The sequence below is a fragment of the Lampris incognitus genome, chromosome 19 (assembly GCF_029633865.1).
Source record: "Lampris incognitus isolate fLamInc1 chromosome 19, fLamInc1.hap2, whole genome shotgun sequence".
Taxonomy (NCBI): Eukaryota; Metazoa; Chordata; class Actinopteri; order Lampriformes; family Lampridae; genus Lampris; species Lampris incognitus.
The window spans coordinates 22,759,019-22,780,788 of record NC_079229.1 but is presented as its reverse complement, the minus strand read 5'-3'; positions in this window follow the sequence as shown (position 1 = coordinate 22,780,788).

The window sequence follows — 21,770 nt, the reverse complement described above, 5'->3', positions numbered from 1 at the left end:
TTTTTGCAATCGCAATGCATTGTAAGTTGCTATTCACCTTATTTTTCTCGGCAGCAAGATCACTACCAGTGTAATTCCACTTCCCATGTGGGTGTGATACAGTATCTAGAAAGGGATGAATTGGCCTTTAAGTTCCGTCTATTTTGAAGGAAATTATTTAATTTTCTTTGTTTGTTAAAAAGAGAATGATCTAACTAAGCAGTCTTCTCCATATAGATGTATGATGCGTTTGGTTTGGGAATAGTCACACTAGCTAGTATCTTTGCCACAAAGTTAAAGGGATATATATTCCCATAGAAATACAAAGAGTGAGCACTTTTGAAAAATTCCTTTGTTCATGTCCTGACGCCATGTGTGGCAGATGATCGTTTATAACATATGTAGGGGCAATTGACTGTTCTTATCTGTTCTTGTGTATACCGCCGCATAGAGACTCTGATTTATTCTGTTTATAAGTTTCAGATCCTTATCATTACTTATTAAAACTACTGAAGTATAATGGTTTTAGTATGCCACTAAATACTGACATTAAACTTATTCAAACTATTCAAGTATAAAAGTTTTAGTATGCCATTTGAATAGTTTGAACAAGTTTTCATGGTTTGATGTAATCAGAATCAGAATCATTCAAGTATAAAGATTCTAGTATGCCACAAAATGGCATTCTTCAAGCATGCCTGACTTTTATGGGACATGCTATTCATCTTATGTTGTCCTGTCCATAGCCACACTAGCTAGCGTCCTTGCCACAAAGTTAAGGGATATTTCACTTTAATATAACTTGTCCAGTTTAAGCAGCCTTACCTCCATCTAAGTGTATCTACAAATAAGCTAGCAACCACTGCTGTCCCTGTGATCCGCTGTCAACACCACCCTTCCTCCCAGGTGTCAGGCTCCTCATGACATGGTTTGATATAAGATTTAGTAATGTCAATATTTAGTGGCATACTAAAACCATACTTCAACAGTTTGAATTAAGTTTTCATGGTTTGATGTAATGTCAATATTTAGTGGCATACCAAAACCATTATACTTGAATAGTTTGAATAAGTTTTCATGGATTGATATAATGTTTAGTAATGTCAATATTTAGTGGCATACCAAAACCACCATACTTGAATAGTTTGAATAAGTTTTCATGGTTTGATGTAATTCAATATTTAGTGGCATACTAAAACTTATACTTGAGTAGTTTAAATATGTTTTCTTTTTTTTTGAGTAATGTTTAGTAATGTCAGTAATGTTTACATTTTAGGCTATATTTTTTTCATTTTTTATTTTTATATACTTTTTATTTTATACGCTATTCAATTGTTTTTGGCTTTGGTGCAATACTTTTTGTGCACAGAAACGGTTAAGTAGGAAAACATTGACAGTGTCATATGAGAGGCACCTTAGACAGATACATTAATAGGCCAAGGAGAAATGGTGTGACCCTCCTGAAGGGGGTAAATAAGCAGTAAGTAAACAATTGTAAGCAGGCTGCAATAGATAAACAGTTTTTGTTAATGTTGAAATAAAACTCAACTTTGCATGACTACTGTCTTTTAACTGATTTAAATGTGAAAACTGGGGTAGATCATCAGAATTTCGTATGACTTGACTTGTGACTTGCTTGACCTAAGCAATGACTTGACTTGTCTTGTCTTGCTTGACTTACTACAGGGACTCCACTTGACTTGCTTGATTCTCACCACAGTAACTTGAGACTTGCTTATGACTTGCACGTGTGTGACTTACTCCCACCTCTGCTTTTCAGCATGTGCATCCTTTTCTTGTCCAAAACCTAGTCCAAAGAAGCCGAGGATAATAGATTGTACCTAGAGAGTAGATTTGGAAGCTCTGCAAATAGTGAAGATGTTGAGGTGGGAGATGATGAAGGTGATGAAGGGTCCACGTGTAGATATCAAGGTAATGAAGGGTTCCCCTTTCTACTCCTGCTTCATGGAGGCATATGCCGAGGTCAGGAATAATCTCAATGAGGTTGCTGACAAAGCTCCTGTAGCAAACCAATATGATTTCCCATCCTTCCTCACCATCCTAAAAGGAAATTACCTTGGGATATTCCCTATATGGAGTGGTGTTCTCCTTTGAGACCTCAACAGGTATATGAAGAATGATAAGGAAGACTACTCTGATGATAAACATGACAAATGACAAACAGCCACAAACTGCCACATAGAGAATTGGTTTGGCATTGTGAAGAGCTCTGAAAAGAAAACCACCTCCGTCCAGCATCCTTTCTGAGAAAAATGAATGTCTTCGGAGGCCAGATACATTGAACATATTGTAGAGCACAGTCTGCCAGAGGACTTCCTTGTACATCGCCTGAGGACAGGCAAGAAAGACATTGGGCAATCTGAGGAGAAGTGGCAAAAGAGGGGCCAAAACAGGAAGAGCAAATATTACGCCAAACCCTAATATATATATATACCAGCTCCAAAGAAGTCCAAAAATGCCCAAGAAACCCACCCGGATGAAACTGGCACGAGATCAAGTGAAGGTCGGTCTGTAACAGGTATCAGAATAATCAGAATACTTTATTTATCCCCGACTTGCAACACATCTTGCAACAAAGACATCTTGATTTTGAAATTATTTTTTTTTATGCACAGGTCAAATAATGTATTTACTAAGTCACTGTAAAGTGACTTCCCTGTGGTCAAAAGAGCACTCTGAGGGGGTGGTTGCAGTTTGTCACACCACCAACAAGAAACAAAGATCGTGCTACAACTGAGACTTCAAAACCTTGAAAGGAAGAAATAATGGCTGGTCTCCCCACACTCAACTTCACAGAGCTAAACAATAAGGCCATTGCATGCATTGCAGCCTCAACAGAACAGGACATTACACACCCACTCAATCACTACCATATCCTATTGCCCTGCGGGCATAGGTACAGAGCACTGAGGTGCAGAAGGCCTCGCTTTGGGGAAAGCCTGATCCCTGCAGCCACAGCTGCCCTCAGCCCTAAACAATAGGCATCGCTGAACAGGCCTGAGTGTTTACTGTTGTATGTTGTTACTGTGTGCTGCTGTATGTGCTGTTGTCTGCCATGTACAGTGCTGTGGAAAGGAATTTCCCCTCAGGGACAATACATTCTAAAGTCTAAAAGGATTTCCACTAAGACCAAAATGTTTCAGGAATTTCATTAGCATGTGAATGAATAGGCTCGGAAAAGAGGGTTGGTGCAAGTGAAATGGAAGGGTGGTACTATGCAGCACTCCATTCAGAAGGATGCCTCAAGCAGTGGCGTCTTTGTTATGAAGGTGTGTACTTGCTTGGGAAAAGATTAAGAATTTATGACACTTGATTTGACGAAGATATTGCACATAAACACAAAACAATAATTGATAAATATCCCTGTCTGTGTTCTCCTCTCAATCTTTTCTCTTCCTCCCTCCTTGCACTGATGTAATCATGCTCTTCTTTCTGCTACTTTCCTAGAATTTTATACCCTATCATCACAGTGAAGATGATAGAAATTGTATACGACGAGAGGATTATTTTAAATATAGCTGCAAGCAGCAATGAGACGGGCCAAGCAGCCCAGCAGGGCAGAGTTGCCATGGCAATCTGATCTGGTCATGTGACAAGCATGGCTGTAAGCACTGATGGCAAGTTTTACGTCAAGTTGACCAAATATTTGGTGTAATTATGAGCGCACTTCCTGTTTGGGTCGTTTGTCTTTGATTCGGCTGTAATGGTCGAATGCTTTTGAAAATCAAAAAAGTGCATCAGAGAACTTTTTTGAGGGTTGGTCTGAAGATTATCTGTGCCAAGTTTGGTGAAGATTGGGCAAAATATGTCGGTGTTGAAATATTTTAAACATTTCGTTCAGTCCAATATGGCAGCCCCATCAATTAAATCGAGATAACAGGTCGTCACGTCTCAGCTCTGGAACTTACCAAGGTATTACGTAACTAGGGCTGTGCCATATGACAATATGTATAGTGTGACGCCAGAAAAACGTCTATCGTATTATGCTCTATCGTTTATTTCGTTGAGTCGCAAATCAAACTCTACGGCCATAATTTTTCGCCATTTGCAGTCTGTCCAACTTTTGCGCGGATTGCATTAATAAATGACTCTTACTGGTTTTTTACTCGCGGAGCTTTTATTGCACTTACAGTAACGTAACTAATGTAGTTGTCGTCAACTCTTCACCGCCGTCTGTCTCCCCGCCGCTCAACAGAGAGCAGCGGAGAGGAGACGAGAAACTAACGTGACCATAAATGACAGCCAAACGCAGCAGAGACCATGCATGTTTATGTTGTTTGCCTAATTTATGTGTACTCGTTTCATTTCAGCAGCGTGAGAGTCTCTGCTGCGTTTTGCAGTAATTTATGGCTACTATCCTGTGCTCTCTGTGGTTCAGGGAGGGCGGGGCTACCCCAGGAGGGCGGGGCTGCCCCTCCACCCCTCCACATACACACACAGCATGTAATCCTGGTAAGGAAATCCTCGGAAAGTTTAATCAGTTAATCTGTACAAAAGGTTTATTGGGAGAAACGCTTCATCACTCATCCAAGTGACTTTGTAAGTCTCAGCTGACTGCAGGTATCTCCACCCTTATAAACAATACAGCAGCATAACGACCGAAAACAACAATCAGTCTCATATACAAATTGCACATGACGCAATAGGACCACCCTTAACACTGACCAAGTGTGTCCGCTCTTAAAGCTGTGTGTCCTCAGTCCACGTACTTCACATACAGGAAGCAGTGGACAGAAACATGGGCGCGTTATGGGTTCCCCAGTCGCACCAATAGTGGCCAACTTGTACATGGAGGAAGTGGAAAAGAGGGCTCTGATGTTCTATCCAAGGACACCACATAGCCATTGGTTCAGATTTGTGGACGACACCTGGGTTAAAATTAAATCTCAGGATGTACAATATTTCACCAACCACATTAACTCAGTAGAAGAGGAGACAGAGCTCCTCATAAAGTTGAGAAGTAGCAATGAGGCTCTTTTCACAGGGAAATGCAATGCTTCCAAACTGGCCTGGGAGTGATTTTTCTTTTTTTTTTTAATATACTGTATTGCATCTTATGAATGGATTGGAAGATGATTCCAATGACATGTCTTGGTTGTTATGCTGCTAATTATATCTGTAGCATATACTGTTTTTAATGTACAGATGGCAGGCATAACATAACTTGAATTAACCCCAGTTCAAAAAACTTCACTATCTGACATGATTTTTCAGTTTTTCTAATATATCTTATAGGTCTATATAGGCAGGCTTACACATGTATAGGTTCACTTGCCTAGTTAGCAGATAGTTTTAAGAAAAGCTAATTGATAGCTTGATATTTTACTGAAAAATGCCATAACTAATTGCAGTTAACATTTACTTAACTTGTTGTACTGTTCAGCTTGTGTGATTTCTTTATTCCAAACATTATATGTAAATGGATGAAATAATGGCTGTTTTGCAAGATATAAACCCATAGCAATATTATGATAATCATGATACAAATCACAAACGGAACTTTCTAAATCAGAGGTGCCAATTTATTGCAATTATCCGCAGAAGATGCCTTCACCTCATTGAAACGAATCTGCAGATATTTCTGAAGATTTGTAAAAAGCAGTATAGCACTAAGCCTACAGCTGGCAGTCGATCCATGATAGTTTGGGCTGAACGTGTTCAAGGACAGGTGTGTTCTATTAATCTCCTCTACTCCCCCCTGCCCACTTTCCCTCTGCTCTCCAAGTGGTCTCAGCATGACGAATGTTGTTATGTATTACCAAGGTCTGAGGGGAAGGGGAAGCTAAAATGAGGGAAAATGGGGGGCGTCCGGGTGGCGTGGCAGTCTAATGCCTACCAACATGGGTGTAAAAGAATACTCTTGCTCCCGTCAACCATAAATGAACCAAGTGGTAAACATGAACCACTGTTGGATGAAAGTTCTAAAAGTAGTATCAAAGCCCTCATAATCAAACACTGTGAAGGTATAATCTGTAGTCAACTGATTAAGTATATAACCATCAAATTAATGAACATGGACTGTGTATTAGTACAACTAATTTTCAAAAAAGAATGCCAATCAATGCTGTACAAATGAAATGACATCATCTCCTAAAGAGCATAGCTTTGCATTTAACCTAGTGCAGGGCAATATTGGTCAGTACACAACATAGTCTTGATGCCATTTAGGTTTGTATCTGGTGCGTGGATGATTTGGGGAAGTATATGTTGTGGTATGTGAGTGTGGCAGTGTATGGTTTGTCTGTCCTAGCTCAGGCACGGGTGGAAAGTGGGCCAGGTGTGTTGCGATCCACTTTTTTCTGTCACCAAGTAAGAAGGTATGGAGGCCCACTCTCTTTTCCACTGTTACAGAGGTAGAAAATCTGGGGTGAGCTTTAGGAGGTGACCAGGGAATCCTTATCTTCACCCTGTCCCCCTCACAAAAGAGAGGAGCACGTGCACTAAGTTTTGAGTCGGCATAGAGCTTCGTCTTGTCTTGTTTCTTCTGCACGTTCTCATGTACATCAGCAGGAGGAGGCATCGCAACAGGAAGCAGAGGCAAGATGTCCAATCTGGTACGCATCATCCAGCCGTAGAGCATTTCATGGGGTGAGGTGGAGGTGGTGGCATGCAGTGTCATGCAGTACACTTGAAGCCAGGTCAGCACAGCCTCTTTCCATGGCTGCCACTGCAGAATTGCCGTTTGTATGCAGCTTCTCAGAGAACGATGAAATCTTTCAATGGCTCCGTTGGCTGCAGGATAGTAGACTGATGTCTGGATATGATGCGTGCCCCGTGCCTCCAAGAACTCAGTGAAAACAGCTGAAGTGAACTGAGGCCCATTGTCAGTGCATTCTGGGTTGCCGTGGTGACTGAAGACAGAAGTTAAAAACCTTCTAACATCCACAGCTGTAGCACAGCGGGAGAAGCAGGGGCAGCTGTTTCAAATGGCCCAAGAATATCAAGGCCCAGTTTCTTCCAAGGACCAAAAGGGAGTTCAACAGGCTGCAGGGCAGCAGGGTGGGTGAAGGCCGTTTTATCATTGGACTGGCAGGGAACACATGACGATATACCGTTCTGAACCTGTAAGTCCATCCGTGGCCACCAATAGAGGTCACGCAGACATTGTTTTGTACGGACAACCCCTTGGTGACCTCATGGGCCAGGGCAATCAGAGCGTGGTATAAGCAGATAGGCACTAAGAGCCTTGTGCCTCTGAAAATATAACTGTCTTTAACAGAGTTCTTCTCTCACCTTATAGTAGGGTGTCAAGTCCTGGTTCACCGCTTTGATGGAGGGTGGCCAACCACAGTGAATCTGTTCACAAAGAGCTGTCATTTCAGGGCATGCAGAGCAGGCAGCTTCAAAGTCAGCAACTGGAAGGGAGTGCAGTGTGGAGGAGATTAGCGCCACTAGTTCAGGTTCCACATCAGCAGAGGGGTCAGTAGGCACAGACAGAGGGAGAGGGGAAAGGCAGCCAGCCATGTGGTTTTGGGAGCCTGGACAATAAACAATATCATAATCAAAGCAAAGCAGATGCACTGACCAGCGGGCCACGTGCATCCCAGCTCTACCAATACCTTTTGTAGTAAGCAAGGTTGTGAGCACCTGATGGGCAGTGTGCAGGGCAAAACGACAGCCCCATAAGTATGTCTGCCACTTTTCTGTAAACCACACACATGCAAGCACCTCCTTTTCAACTATAGAGTACTTGCGCTCTGTTCCATAGTCACTCGCATCTGTAAAGATCACTGAATGGAGAGTAGGGTCATAATACAGCAAGGGCTGGACTGGCCACCAGGAGCTGCTTGAGTTCATCAAATGTGCTTTAAGCAACAACAGTCCATGTAAATGTGTCTGTGTCTTTGGCACACTCACGCATGGGGGCCACAACTGTAGCAAAGTTGGGGAGAAATCTGGAGTACCAGGTGCGCCTCCTCCCTGATGATCGCCCCCTGCTCAGGTTCCTATGGAGGGACTTGCGAATTGATGAGCCTCCGAGAACGTTCGAGTGGCAGGTGTTGCCGTTCAGCACGACGTGCAGCCCCTGCTGTGCCACCTACGCTCTGCAGCGCCACGTTGTCGACCACAGCCAGCCTGAAGATGACTGGAGATTCTCTGTGGAGAATCGCTTCTATGTCAACAACTGCCTACAGAGTGTTCGTACACCAGGAGAAGCCAAGCTGCTGGTGGACCGGCTCAGAGAACTCCTGGCCTCTGCAGGCTTTGATCTGCGTCAATGGGCCTGCAATGATACAAGTGTCCTGAGCCACCTACCTCAAGAAGCCAGATCAGTAAGCCTGGACCTGTGGCTGGCACAAGATAAGTCCAACCCCCTGGAATCAACACTCGGCCTAAGCTGGAACTGGGAAACAGACTCTCTAGGCTACAAACACAGGCCTGTGGTCTACGATGCCCTAACTCTGAGGAATATCTACAGAGTCCTAGCTTCGCAATATGACCCCCTGGGGTACCTCCTACCCTTCACCACTCGAGCGAAGCTCATCATCTGACAACTATGGAGTAAACAACGTGGTTGGGATGACTCTAACCTGCCCTCAGAACTCCTGCAAGCCTGGTCCAGCTGGGAAGCTGAGCTCGAGTCCCTACCTCTCCTTATCTTTCCGCGTGCCTACACACCTGCAGACATCAGCCTAGAGGGTGCCACCCGCGAAGTGCACATCTTCGCCGACGCCTCGGAGCAAGCCTGTGGAGCAGTAGCCTACATGAGGACTGAGGACAAGGAAGGCCTGACGCACCGGTCCTTCATGCTTGCCCACTCGCAGATTAAGTTCTGCTTTAACCCCCCAGCAGCACCACACTTAGGCGGAGTGTGGGAAAGAGAAGTCCGTTCAGTCAAGTCTGCGCTTTACGCCTGTGTGGGGGCCCAACCCCAGCACGACGATGTCCTTCTCACGGTGCTCCTGGAAGTTGAGGCAATCCTCAATTCCAAACCGCTGGGTTATGTGTCTGCAGACATCGCAGACGTGGACCCTGTGACTCCAAACAGTCTGCTCCTGGGGTGGCCTGATGGATCACTCCCCCAAGTGGTCTATCCTGAGATGGAGATCTTGAGCCGCAGACGCTGGCGGCATTCGCAGATCCTCGCTGACCAATTCTGGTCCCGATTCACTCGGGAGTACCTCCCGAGCCTACAGACCCAACAGAAATGGCATCGTTCTCCTCCCAATCTGCTGGAGAAAGCCATTGTCATGCTGGTGGACCCCCAGCTGCCTCGGGCCCGGTGGCCCATTGGACATGTAGTCAAGGTTCACCGCAGCGACGATGGGTGTATCAGATCAGCTGATGTAAACATCAAGGGACATGTGTACACCCGGCTGGTAGCTCGGCTGGTGGCACTACTGGATCTCCCATCTGGGGAGGATGAACCTTCGCAGAGTGCAGCCCCCCCTGAACTTGACTGATGAGCCTTTAGTTGGAAGCAAATGTGCCCTGCACATTTGGGGGCGGCTGTAAAAAAGGCTCCGACATTTATAGGTGCCCGCCCCTTTAAGACTGCCTGCCCCTTTAAGACTCTGGCCAGATTCTCCTGCTGTGAGTGACGCAGCCTAGGTTTAGTTGTAGTTTTGCTAGATGCCTTGCCTAGCACACGTCGAGACTGTGTTCGTGTTATAAGTACACAGTACATGTAGTTTTCCCCTGCAATTCTCGTATACGTGTATAGTGAATTTGTCCTCGTTTGTCCTTTGTTGCGATCCAGCTTGTCTTTGAGTCACTGACGAAAAAACTCGATATAATTTATGCTGGATTTCAATACAGTTCACACAAACGAAGTCCAAGTCTCCTCTTCATTCCTGTGTTCTGACCAACACACCATCCTGTTTACTCTCTACCTAAGACAAACTAGTCATTCCAAATTATCTCACTAACATATTATGTTTTGTGAAAATGGACCCCAAGGGCAGCATATACAATGAAAAGGAAATGGGGCCCAAAACGGAGCCTTGGGGGGGGGGGCCCACAGTTAAGTGGGGCCGCAGCTGAAGAGAATTGGTCTATATGGACAGAAAAGCTTCTATTTGACAGATAGGAATTGAACCATTCTAGGGCAGTACCCTTAATGCCTACACACAGCTCACGACGTGATAAAAGAATATTATGGTCAAACGTGTCGAAGGCAGCAGTCAGGTCCAAAAGCACCAGAACAGCAGAGTTTTCAGAGTCCATAGTTAAAAGAAGATCATTAAAAACTCTTAAAAGGGCTGTTTCAGTGCTGGGATGTGATTTGAAACCAGACTGGAACTTTTCAGAAATGGCATTAATTTCTAGTTGTGTTTGTAATTTTACATAAACTACTTTCTCTAAGACTTTTGAAAGAAAAGTCAGCTTAGAAATTGGCCAAAAATTAGAATGAACAGAGGGATCAATATTGCTCTTTTTGACAAGGAGCTGTACTACAGCATGTTTGAAAGCAGCAGGAACACAGCCAGAGAAAGGAGAGGTGTTTATCAAATTTACAATACAAACTACAGTGGTAAAAACATCCTTTAACAGTCTTGGTGTTTACTGTCAAGGGGGCAATGTGAAGGCCTCCAATGATTATCTACCTCAGATATAAAGGAGAGGGACACGGGCTCAAACTGCCCTAAGACAGCTGGGCACATAAAATAAACTGCAGGACCTGAGGCCGAAGCAGATGGTGAGGCCCTAATAGCAGAGATCTTATCTATAAAAACGTTAAGAAGATGTCTGACTTCCGCTTCCGCTCGGGAAGGGCTAAAAGTAGCTCATGGACGCTGCCCCATTGGCTTGGGTACAACTGGGGAGAAAAAGCATGTGGTAGTCTGCAACCCTCACCAGATCAGTAGAGGGGGTGGAGCAGCAACCGGGACAGCTCGGAAGAGTGTGGTAATTGGCTGGGTATAACTGGGGAGAAAAAGCCAAAAAAAAAAAAAACGAGGAACAATGAAACGACTAATGAAACGCAGGGAAAGTCTGGTTTGGATACATCAAACTGTCACTGAGTTATGACCTCACTTCCTGTTTGGTGGCTTTGCCTCCATTTTCAATTGACCGTAATGACGCATGCTTTTGTCTATGCCTTGGGATCTCCCAGGATACAACCACACACAAGAATTACTTTTTAAGGCAAGCACATCAGAAGTTCATAGGAAAAACACGTTTTTCCTCATTACAGCACCCCAAGTGGTCAGATGACACAGGAGGGGGTCCCGAGTCCATATACCAACCCTGCGTTTCATTAGTTATTGGTTATTGGTTAAGATTCGAATTAGGGTTAGGTTAAGGTTAGGGTAATGATTAGGGTTAGGCATAAATTGGTTATGGCTAAGATTAGGGAAAGGGTGTAGAGACTGCATGTAAATCCTTCCATCACCATCCTAGGAAGCGAAAACTTGCGAACCAGTGACAGTTGCGACCATGTGGCTATGTTGTATGCGCTATAACCATTCGGCTATAGACGCGCCCCAAAATGAAACTTTCCCATTAAGTGTGCCAAATTTCACAACTTTTATCATATAGTTTTAGGGGCTGCCCTAGATACCCTAGCCTAGCCAGATGAAGGTGAAGACAAAAAAGATGATGCATCATAACAAGCGTAAATAGTTGCAATGGGAGGCTTTATTTAACTTTTGTTGGTTTTAATGAATAACCATCAGGCAACACACCCTCACTCATGTACCTTCCTCCGGAACTTTCCCGAGGTCACCTAGCCCCTACGTTTTCCTGTATAACGTGTATAACACAGTATATGCGCAAGCGCATTTGACTACCATTTATGACATCTCCCCCTCTTTTGTGTTATTTTTATAACATCAAACGGACACTAACAGAAATGGCTATTTTCACAGCACATATCATGAATCAAGATTCATATGTGCTGTTATGATATGTGCAACACAGATGCAGGCTTTACCTGCAATGTGTACAACTAAATATATTTCACGTAATGTGAAAGGGGTAAATCATATGAGTAAACACAAAAAGATGCTCTCCTGGTTGAAGAAAGAAAAAGTTAAATGTAGCATTATTACGAGACCCACCTGAATGATGAGGAGCATGAAAAGCTCAGAAGAGAATGGGCCAGTCACAACAAGCAAAAGAAGAGTTGCTATCCTGGTAAATAAAAATAGACTATTCAAGACATCTGGGTAGTATAGCGGACAATTCCATTGCGTATCAACATGGGATCACCAGTTCTAATCCCTGTGTTACCTTCGGCTTGGTTGGGCGTCCCTACAGACACAACTGGCCATGTCTGTGGGTGGGAAGCCGGATGTGGGCATGTGTCCTGGTCGCTGCACTAGCACCTCCTCTGGTCAGTCAGGGTGTCTGTTCAGGGGGGAAGGGGAACTGGGGGGAATAGCATGATCCTCCCACGTGCTACGTCCCCCTGCCGATACTCACTGTCAGGTGAAAGAAGTGGCTGGTTACTCCACATGTATCGGAGGAGGCATATGGTAGTCTGCAGCCCTCCCCAGATTGGCAGAGGGGTTGGAGCAGCGACCAGGACGGCTCAGAAGAGTGGGGTAATTGGCCAGATACAATTGGGGAGAAAAAGGTGGGGGGGGGGATACACCATTCATTTTAGATAATTATATTAAACACCAACATGGCCGATATGTTCTCATAACCAGTGTTGTAAATGGGGAACATACTATGATTGGTTGTATATATGCTCCAAATGACTATCAAAGTGAATTTCATTTGACATTATTAGCTGAAGTTTCCTCCCTATCTTCTTCCTATACCATATTAGCAGGTGACTTCAACTGTTTTGTGGATGCTGAGGTAGACCATAATCCCCTAAACAAGGCTGCTCCTCCTAAAATGACAAGGGCCATGACGGAAGCATGCTCAGATCTAGATGTTTGACACTTGGAGAGTTCTCCATCCCACAGAAAGGGACTGTACCTTTTTTTCCAACCCTCATCAAAGTTTTTCCAAAATAGACTATACTTCGAGGCAGGTGTTTGATATGGTTGAAGAATGCATTAAAGGTACTAGATTGCTGTTTGATCATATTGACATATATCTATTTTACCCATCATTCTCTCAACCTACCTCACATCATTGCATTTAAATCCTTCCATTTTGAGCAGCCCCTCTTTTCTGGCCTATTTAGAAGAACAAATTGAACTCTTACAACTAATGATAATGCAGATACAATTCCTTCAACACTCTGGGAACGCTTAAGCCTATTTGAGGGAGCATTAAAAAAAAGAAAGCATTAAAGACTCAACTCTGCTTAGAAAAACAATTATTAGAACTTGAAAAGCAGGTAAAGGATCACCCATCTGAGGCCTAGCTTAGTAAAACAGAGGTATAACACGATCACCTCTTAACCAAATGTTAACACAAAAAGCTGAGGCCAGCATCTTCTACACTAAACATAGACTATTTGAAAAGGGAGATAAATCTGGGTGACTGCTCGCACATTTAGCAGCAGGCAGACATAAATTAAACCCAATCTCTTCATTAACAGATGATTCAGGGAAGAACCATTATGCGACTAAAGCTCTTACCGAGATGAGAAACTTCTACAAAAAGCTTGATACCTCAGAGTCTACTTCGAGCATGAATGATATACACAACTTCCTTCAAAACATTAACCTCCCATCGCTTTCTGATGTAGACTGAAGTGCTCACAACGGCAATAAATTCCTTACAGAGTGGAAAAGCTCCAGGACCGGAGGGGTACGACCCAGAGTTTTATAAAAAGTACCATGACTCATTAGCAGGACCTCTTACAAAAATGCCCCTACACTCCCTAGAACAAGGCTCTCTTCCCCCTCCCTACCTTGCAACATACAAGGTAGGGGCTACTAAGTTACCTCAGGACAAGACCCTTCTTGGACCTGTTGAGGAATCTATTATCCACTACACAAGAAACAAAGGTTTTATTTTGTATGACAACTTTCTGAGCTATAGTTAAAAAAAAACCCCCAAAAAAACAGTGGTGGAATGATGGGAAAAGCTCAAGATCTTCCTTGGCCTGAGGAAGATCTGATTGATTACCATGTTGACACCAATTAAATTAGTTCTGGGAGTATTTCAGTGCGCAGACCTCACTCCTTTGTTCTAGATTTGCAATTTTTGTCTTGCACCTATATTTTTTTCTGGATGTGTACATATTTGGTTCCTCGTATCAAGCTCAGGCCTGTAGCAAAAAATTGTATTATTGGAAAAAATAATAAAATTTCATTATTAAAAAAACCAAAACGAAAACAAGAGCAGACCTAAACATTAATCAAAACACCTTACACACAATATTTAATTTTTTGTATTTCACCTTTATTAGACAGTGCAGTGAAGAGGTGGACAGGAAATGAGGGAGAGAGAGGTTGGTATGACATGCAACAAAGGTCGCTGGCTGGATTTGAACCAACAACATTGGGACCATGTGGTGTGTGCTCTAAGCATTCGGCTACAGAAGCGACCGCTGTTTTTGTATTGCTACCGTGTACAGCTATGCCACAATAAGCACCAATTTATTTTTCATTTACACTGAGGAATTTATACAGTTGCTCTTTTGTGAAATGGACGGGCCAAATACCACGAGATGACGGATTATAAAAAAACCCATAAAAAATTGCTCTATAAAGATGCATAGATAAAATGTAAAATTGTGTATTACAGATAAATTTCTAGTCATTACATAAGGAAAGGTACTGAAAATACTGTAGCGAATTCGGGGGACAACGCAACCACAGGAACTGCCGCGGCCGGGAAGCGAACCCGTATCCAGCGTGTCTTCTTATCCATGCACGTTACACTGCCCCCCCTCCTTCGGGAAGCGCGTCCCCGCGCTTAAGCATATAAACTGCTTCACGCCTCAGGGCGCCTACGCTTCCGATGGTCTTACGGTCGCTCCATCCCACTTCTGACACCAATGTAGCGAATTCTGGGGACAACGCAACCACAAGAACTGCCGCGGCCGGGAAGCGAACCCGTATCGCCCGCACCGCAGGAGACATCGCTAACCGCTCGACTAAATGGTCAGACCCGCCAGCCAGCGGCCAGCGTAGCGTGTCTTCTTATCCATGCACGTTACAATACGGTCCTGCTATGCATCTTTCATGAAACAAGTTTAGCTTTAGAAAAAAACCATCTCACGTTGGAATACTTTAACAGATTGGTTGTGACAACTGTGCACGATGGCAACACCGTGCATGGCTGCACATTACTGCCGCACTTTACAAAACAAGGGTGGAAACATTTTGGAGGTGTGATTTCTGTTAAAGCGTGTGCGCGCGCGCGCACACACACACACACACTATATTTTTGTATGTTTAAATAACAAAATTCTAAAAAAAAAGCCCATGCATGGTGGTGTGTGAGTGTCTGGACAGAATTAAGTTGATCTCATATCTATTCTGTCCAGACACTGTGGAGCACTGCAAATTTAAAAAAAAAAGACTGCCCATGTATGGTAGAGGGGTGCCAAAACAGAATTAAGTTCTGTTCTCAGATCTCTATCCTATGACGTTGCACACGTTTTCTCATCTAAGTGAAATTTTCCGCTATTAAAAAGCACTTAAAACAGTTGACAGAAAGCTGCCCACGCATCTAAGAGGGGGGAGTGCCTGAACAGAATGATGTTGATCTCATGCCTCTGACCTGATGTTGTGCGTGCCTTTGCTCATTTGATAAATTTGTTTACCTCGTTTCTGCCACAAAATGGTACTTAAGCACAAAACTGTGGTGGGGGGGAGGGGGGATAGCGTCCATCCGTGTTAGAAGGGGAGTTCTTGAACAGAATGAAGCAAATTCAGTATTTCTAATTTGTTTTAATTAGGATCTATTCCATTTAAAAAAAATGTGTGTATTTTGTTGACGGTCCCTTACCCGGCTGTTCACAGCGAAAACACATTCTGTTGAATTTTGGCTGGGAATTAGAATTTCACCAAGCTGTTCTAGGAAATCTTGCTAATTAAACTCGTTTTCCACCATCAGCTGATCATTAATACGTAGCCGCTTTAACCGATTCATGTACCATTTAAGAGGGGAAAACATGATCAAATTTCGAATGTCTAATAAAAAGATAAATTTACCCCCCCCCTTAACCTACAGCAATTGATCACGAATCCTTTAGTGTGATTTTGAATTGAGAGCAACCTCGCCCCGTCAGAAGCCCACAGAGCTGCAGCAACACGCGGACACGGGCACGCTCACCTGTTGCGCGCTGACCTCCATCTCTCGCAGCCTTAGATGCCGAATAATCGTGGCTCATTTTAAAGTCGTCGCCCGTGAAAAGTCCGCCGTTCACGGCAGCCACTTGGAGGACGCAAAAACACAACACTGTAAGCTTCATTTTTTTTCCTCCCCCCCACCAAAGTTCCCTAATCGGCGTGTCTCAGTCGTGATGTGCTCTCCCACTTGTTCCCGGTGTCCTCTCTGACTCGATCAGCGCGGTCCAACCATAGTTAATAGGGAGGAGGACTTGTGCCCGCCCTCCTACCCCCACGCCTCTTAAAGGTCAGGCCTCGGATTGGCAGATATGCGCTACAAATTCTCCTTGGCTTGACAAACCTGTTGGCATGCTCGAAATGAAGACATTTAATTTTCGTGGCAATATCCTCCGTTCTCCTTCTGTTTCTCTTACACACCGAACGGAAACAAAGTCTTGGGGGAGTCGTGTTAAAGGGATGTGAGAGTGCTCTGGACGTTTACCTTTCGCCAGGTGATGCGGGGAACTCAGGGTTAGATGTTCATCGTGGGTTGGTGGTCGACTGCTTTTTGAAGTTTGCTTGGGAATCTTAAAATGCAACGAAGCTACGATAGTTGATTTATTCGACATAAATGTTATGTGTCTGTGAATGTTCTCATTCATCCAGGTCATGGTTATCCAAAGGAAGCCTCTTGGATGGTTATCCAAAGGAAGCCTGTTGGATGAGAGGCGAAAAGTCTTCACGGATATATACCAGTCCAGTTGCACTTGATTCGACATAAATGCTACGTCTGCACACATCGACAGTGCGGCAGTTGATTTGGTGCTGTTCTATTGTGCTGGGATCGATTGGTGATGCCTGTGGGCTCTGGGTTGTTTGATCGGGTCTGCCTGTGACGCTGGGTCAGTCAAAATAAACAATGCAGCGCAGAGGTTGTGTCGAGCGACAGCGCTGTGTCCTGACGTGATTTCTAAACACAATAATATCTATATATATATATACAAAAATGTCATACACTGTGACAAATACATATTCATGAAAATGTTGAGGATAACACAAAGTTAAAAGATTAACTATTTCCTTTGTGCCCCCCTTACAAGGAAGAGAAAGATGGCAAGACAAGTCACAGATGACGAAGGCCAACCCAGGCTACAATAAGACATGCATGTTAGGGTTAATACCCCTGTCTGTGCCCCTGACCGAGGCATGACAAGTGGAACTGGAGTTGGGCCCCGGGCACTGCACTGCGGCTGCCCACTGCTCCTAGCTACGCAGCTAGGATGGGTTAAATGCAGAGGACGAATTTCCCCGCGGGGATCAATAAAGTAATAAAATAAAATAAAAAAAAATAAAATAAAGAACAATAGATCCTTATACATAAAAATTACAAAGAAAGACACCTATTACACCCCCCCCCCCCACACACACACAGAGCAGCTACCTCACCAGACTCCCTCACACACCCAACAAAGCGACCTCCAAGCGCACATACATACACCCATGTGCATGTCAGGAATCAGGAACACTTTGTCATTACATAATTTGTCATTAAATGAAATATTGTTTTCCCCAGCCCACAGCAGTGCAACACAAAGACATAAACACATATCCAAAAACTACAAGAGCACACATACTACTACTACTACTACTAGTTTTGGCTGCTCCCGTCAGGGGTCACCACAGCGGATCATCTGTTTCCATCGCTTCCTGTCCTCTGCATCTTTCTCTGTCACACCAGCCACCTGCATGTCCTCTCTCACCACATCCATAAACCTCCTCTCTGGCCTTCCTCTTCTCCTCTTCCCTGATAGCTCCATATTCAGCATCCTTCTCCTAATATACCCAGCATCTCTCCTCAACACATATCCAAACCATCTCAACCTTGTCTCTCTTGCTTTGTCTCCAAACCGCCCAACCTGAGCTGTCCCTCTAATATACTCGTTCCTAATCCTGTCCTTCTTTGTCAACCCCAGTGAAAATCTTAGCATCTTCAAGTCTGCCACCTCCAGCTCCGCCTCCTGTCTTTTCGTCAGTGACACTGTTTCCAAACCATATAACATAGCTGGTATCACAATCATTTTGTAAACCCTCCCTTTAACTCTTGCTGGTACCCTTCTGTCACAAATCACCCCTGACACTCTTCTTCACCATTCCACCCTGCCTGCACTCTCTTCTTCATCTCTCTTCTGCACTCCCCGTTACTTTGGACAGTTGACCCCAAGTATTTAAACTCGTATGCATTCGTCACCTCTAGCCCTTACATCCTCACTATTCCACTGTCCTCCCTCTCATTCATGCATATGTATTCCATCTTGTTTCTACAGAATTTCATTCCTCTTCTCTCCAGTGCATACCGTCACCTCTCCAGGTTCTCCTCAACCTGCAACCTACTCTCACAACAGATCACAATGTCATCCGCAAACATCATAGTCTACAGAGACTCCTGTCTGATCTCATTCGTCAACCCGTCCATCACCATTGCAAACAAGAAAGGGCTCACAGCTGATCCTTGATGTAATTCCACCTCCACTTTGAACCCATCTGTCATTCCAACCGCACACCTCACCACTGTCACACTTCCCTCATACATATCCTGCACATACTTCTCTGCAACTCCCAACTTCGTCATACAATACCACAAATTCACTCTCGGCACCCTGTCATATGCTTTCTCTAAATCCACAAAGACATAATGCAACTCCTTCTGGCCTTCTCTATACTTCTCAATCAACATTCTCAAAGCAAACATCGCATCTGTGGTGCTCTTTCGTGGCATGAAACCATACTGCTGCTCGCTAATCATCACCTCTCCTCTTAACTTAGCTTCTACTACTCTTTCACATATCTACATACTGTGGCTGATCCACTTTATACCTCTGTATCTGCTACAGTTCTGCACATTGCCCTTATTCTTGAAAATCAGTACTTCTTCTCAATACTTCTTCTCCACTCCTCAGGCATCCTTTCACGTTCTAAGATTGTGTTAAACAATCTAGTTAAAAACTCCACTGCCATCTCTCCTAAACACCTCCATGTCTCTACAGGTATGTCACCTGGACCAACTGCCTTTCCACTCTTCATCCTCTTCATAGCTGCCCTCACTTCCTCCTTGCTAATCCACCGCACTTCCTGATTCATTATCCCTACATCATCCAACCTTCTCTCTCTCTCATTTTCTTCATTCAACAGTCCCTCAAAGTACTCCTTCCACCTTCTCAACACACTCTCCTCGCTGTTCAGCACATTTCCATCTCTATCCTTCATCGCCCTTACCTGCTGCACATCCTTCCCACCTCGGTCCCTCTGTCTAGCCAATCGGTACAAGTCCTTTTCTCCTTAATGCCTAACCTCTCATACAACTCACCATATGCCTTTTCCTTTGCCTTTGCCGCCTCTCTCTTTGCTTTACGCTGCATCTCTTTGTACTCCTGTCTCCTTTCTTCATCTCTCTGACTTTCCACTTCTTCTTCGCCAATCTCTCCCTCTGTATACTTTGCTGTACTTCCTCATTCCACCACCAAGTCTCCTTGTCTTCCTTACTCTGTTCTGATGACACACTAAGTGTCTTCCTCGCTATTTCTGCAGTAGATGCCCAGCCATCCAGCAACTCTTCACTACCACTCAGTGCCTGTTTTAACTCCTCTCTGAACTCCACACAACAGTCTTCCTTCTTCAACTTCCACCATTTGATCCTTGGCTCTGTCTTCACTCTCTTCCTCTTCTTGGTCTCCAAAGTCATCATACAGACCACCATACGATGCTGCCTAGCTACGTTCTCCCCTGTCACCACCTTGCAGTCTCTAGTCCCTTTCAGATCACGCTTTCTGCATATGATATAGTCCACTTGTGTGCACTTTCCTCCACTCTTACCCTGTGTTCCTCCCTCTTGAAATATGTATTCACCACAGCCATTTCCATCCTTTTGGCAAAATCCACCATCTGTCCTTCCACATTTCTCTCCTTGACACCATACCTACCCATCACCTCCTCATCACCTCTGTTCCCCTTCACCAACATGCCCAGTGAAGTCTGCTCCAATCACCACTCCCTCCCCCTTGGGTACACTCTCCACCACTTCATCCAACTCACTTCAGAATTCTCCTTTCTCTTACATCTCACACCCAACTCGCGGGGCATATGCGCTGATAACATTCATCAATACACCTTCAATTTCCAATGTAATACTCATCACTCTGTCCGACACTCTCTTCACCTCCAACACACTCTTGACATACTCTTGCACACACAGTATACCTACCTTTCTTCTTTCCATCATATCAGCCTGCTCTCTCCCTATACCAGTCATAGTGCCAACATTCAAAATTCCGACTCTCACCTCCACACTCCTACCCCATCTCCATCTCCTTTGCCCAACACTCAAGAACTGAACACTCAAGAACACACATACTAACACATATATCTAAACTAACACAGAGAGACAAAAAAAAAAATCACTGTCCAAGGGAACAAACGCCAGCCAGGATGACTGTTGGAACTGCCGGTCTGTATAAGCTAGCAGTTAGCTTAGCCTGCCCCACTTCCACATCCTGTCAGACTACCCTCGGTGCTTCCTCCTTGGGCACAGCTCCAGGCAGGGGCCGTGGTCCTTGGGCCCAACGGACACCGCAGGCTTTCCCAGCCAATCCAATGCCAGCTCTCCCAGCCAGACATCCTCGACACACCTCCCCGCACTCCACACGACGACACCAAAAACACCACAGTCAACACCAGGCGAGGCCACTGCCGGTCTGCATGGGTTAGCAGTTAGCTTAACCTGCCCCGCTTCTGCATCCTGTCAGACTGCCGTTGGTGTTACCTCCTCGGTTGCAGCTCCAGGAAGGGCCATGGTCCCTGGGCCCACAGGACGCAGCAGCCCAAGCTCTCCCAGCCATTAAACGAAGACAAACTTAAATGCTGACATGGACAAAGACACTGAATGGACGGTACTGGGTGACGCTGCCACAAACGTGAATTTGCGCCACCATCTTCCCACACCGGTACTGGGTGAGGCTGCTGCAAACGTGAATTCGCGCCGCCACCTTCCCACATCGGAACCAGAAAAAAAAGTCTAAGTAATTCTCTTATTTTGGTCAATTAACCATTCCTCACATGCATGTTAAACCTATGACAAGACTGACTTGATTTTATCTCTACTGGAGATCTATTCCATTCTACCGCTGCCATGCATAGAAAGGTATTTTGCCCAGAACATGTCCTAAATCTACATGGCACAATGTCTGTGGCCCTGCCTTTAGTTGAATAGCCATGTGAGTCTCTAATGAGTATAAAATAATTCCTAAAATACCTTGGCCCAATACCTTACAAGATTTTATGTGTTAGTCTCAATTTCAGCTGCCTTACTCTATTTTCTACCATCAACCATTGAATTGAATTCCTTGAATTGGGAAGGGCCAATGTGAGTCATGGGGCTAAGGTTCAGTACCACCCTGACTAATTTATTTTGAGCTATTTAAAGTTTAATTTTAATCCCCTTGAGGCTGCTACTTTACCATGTAGTACAGACGTAGTCAAAGTGAGGCTAAATTAAAGCTAACGCTAACATTTTCAGGGATACCTTATCAACAAAAAAAATTCCTTACATGCCAAAAATGTGATTTTTTTTTCTCTTTCAAATGTTCA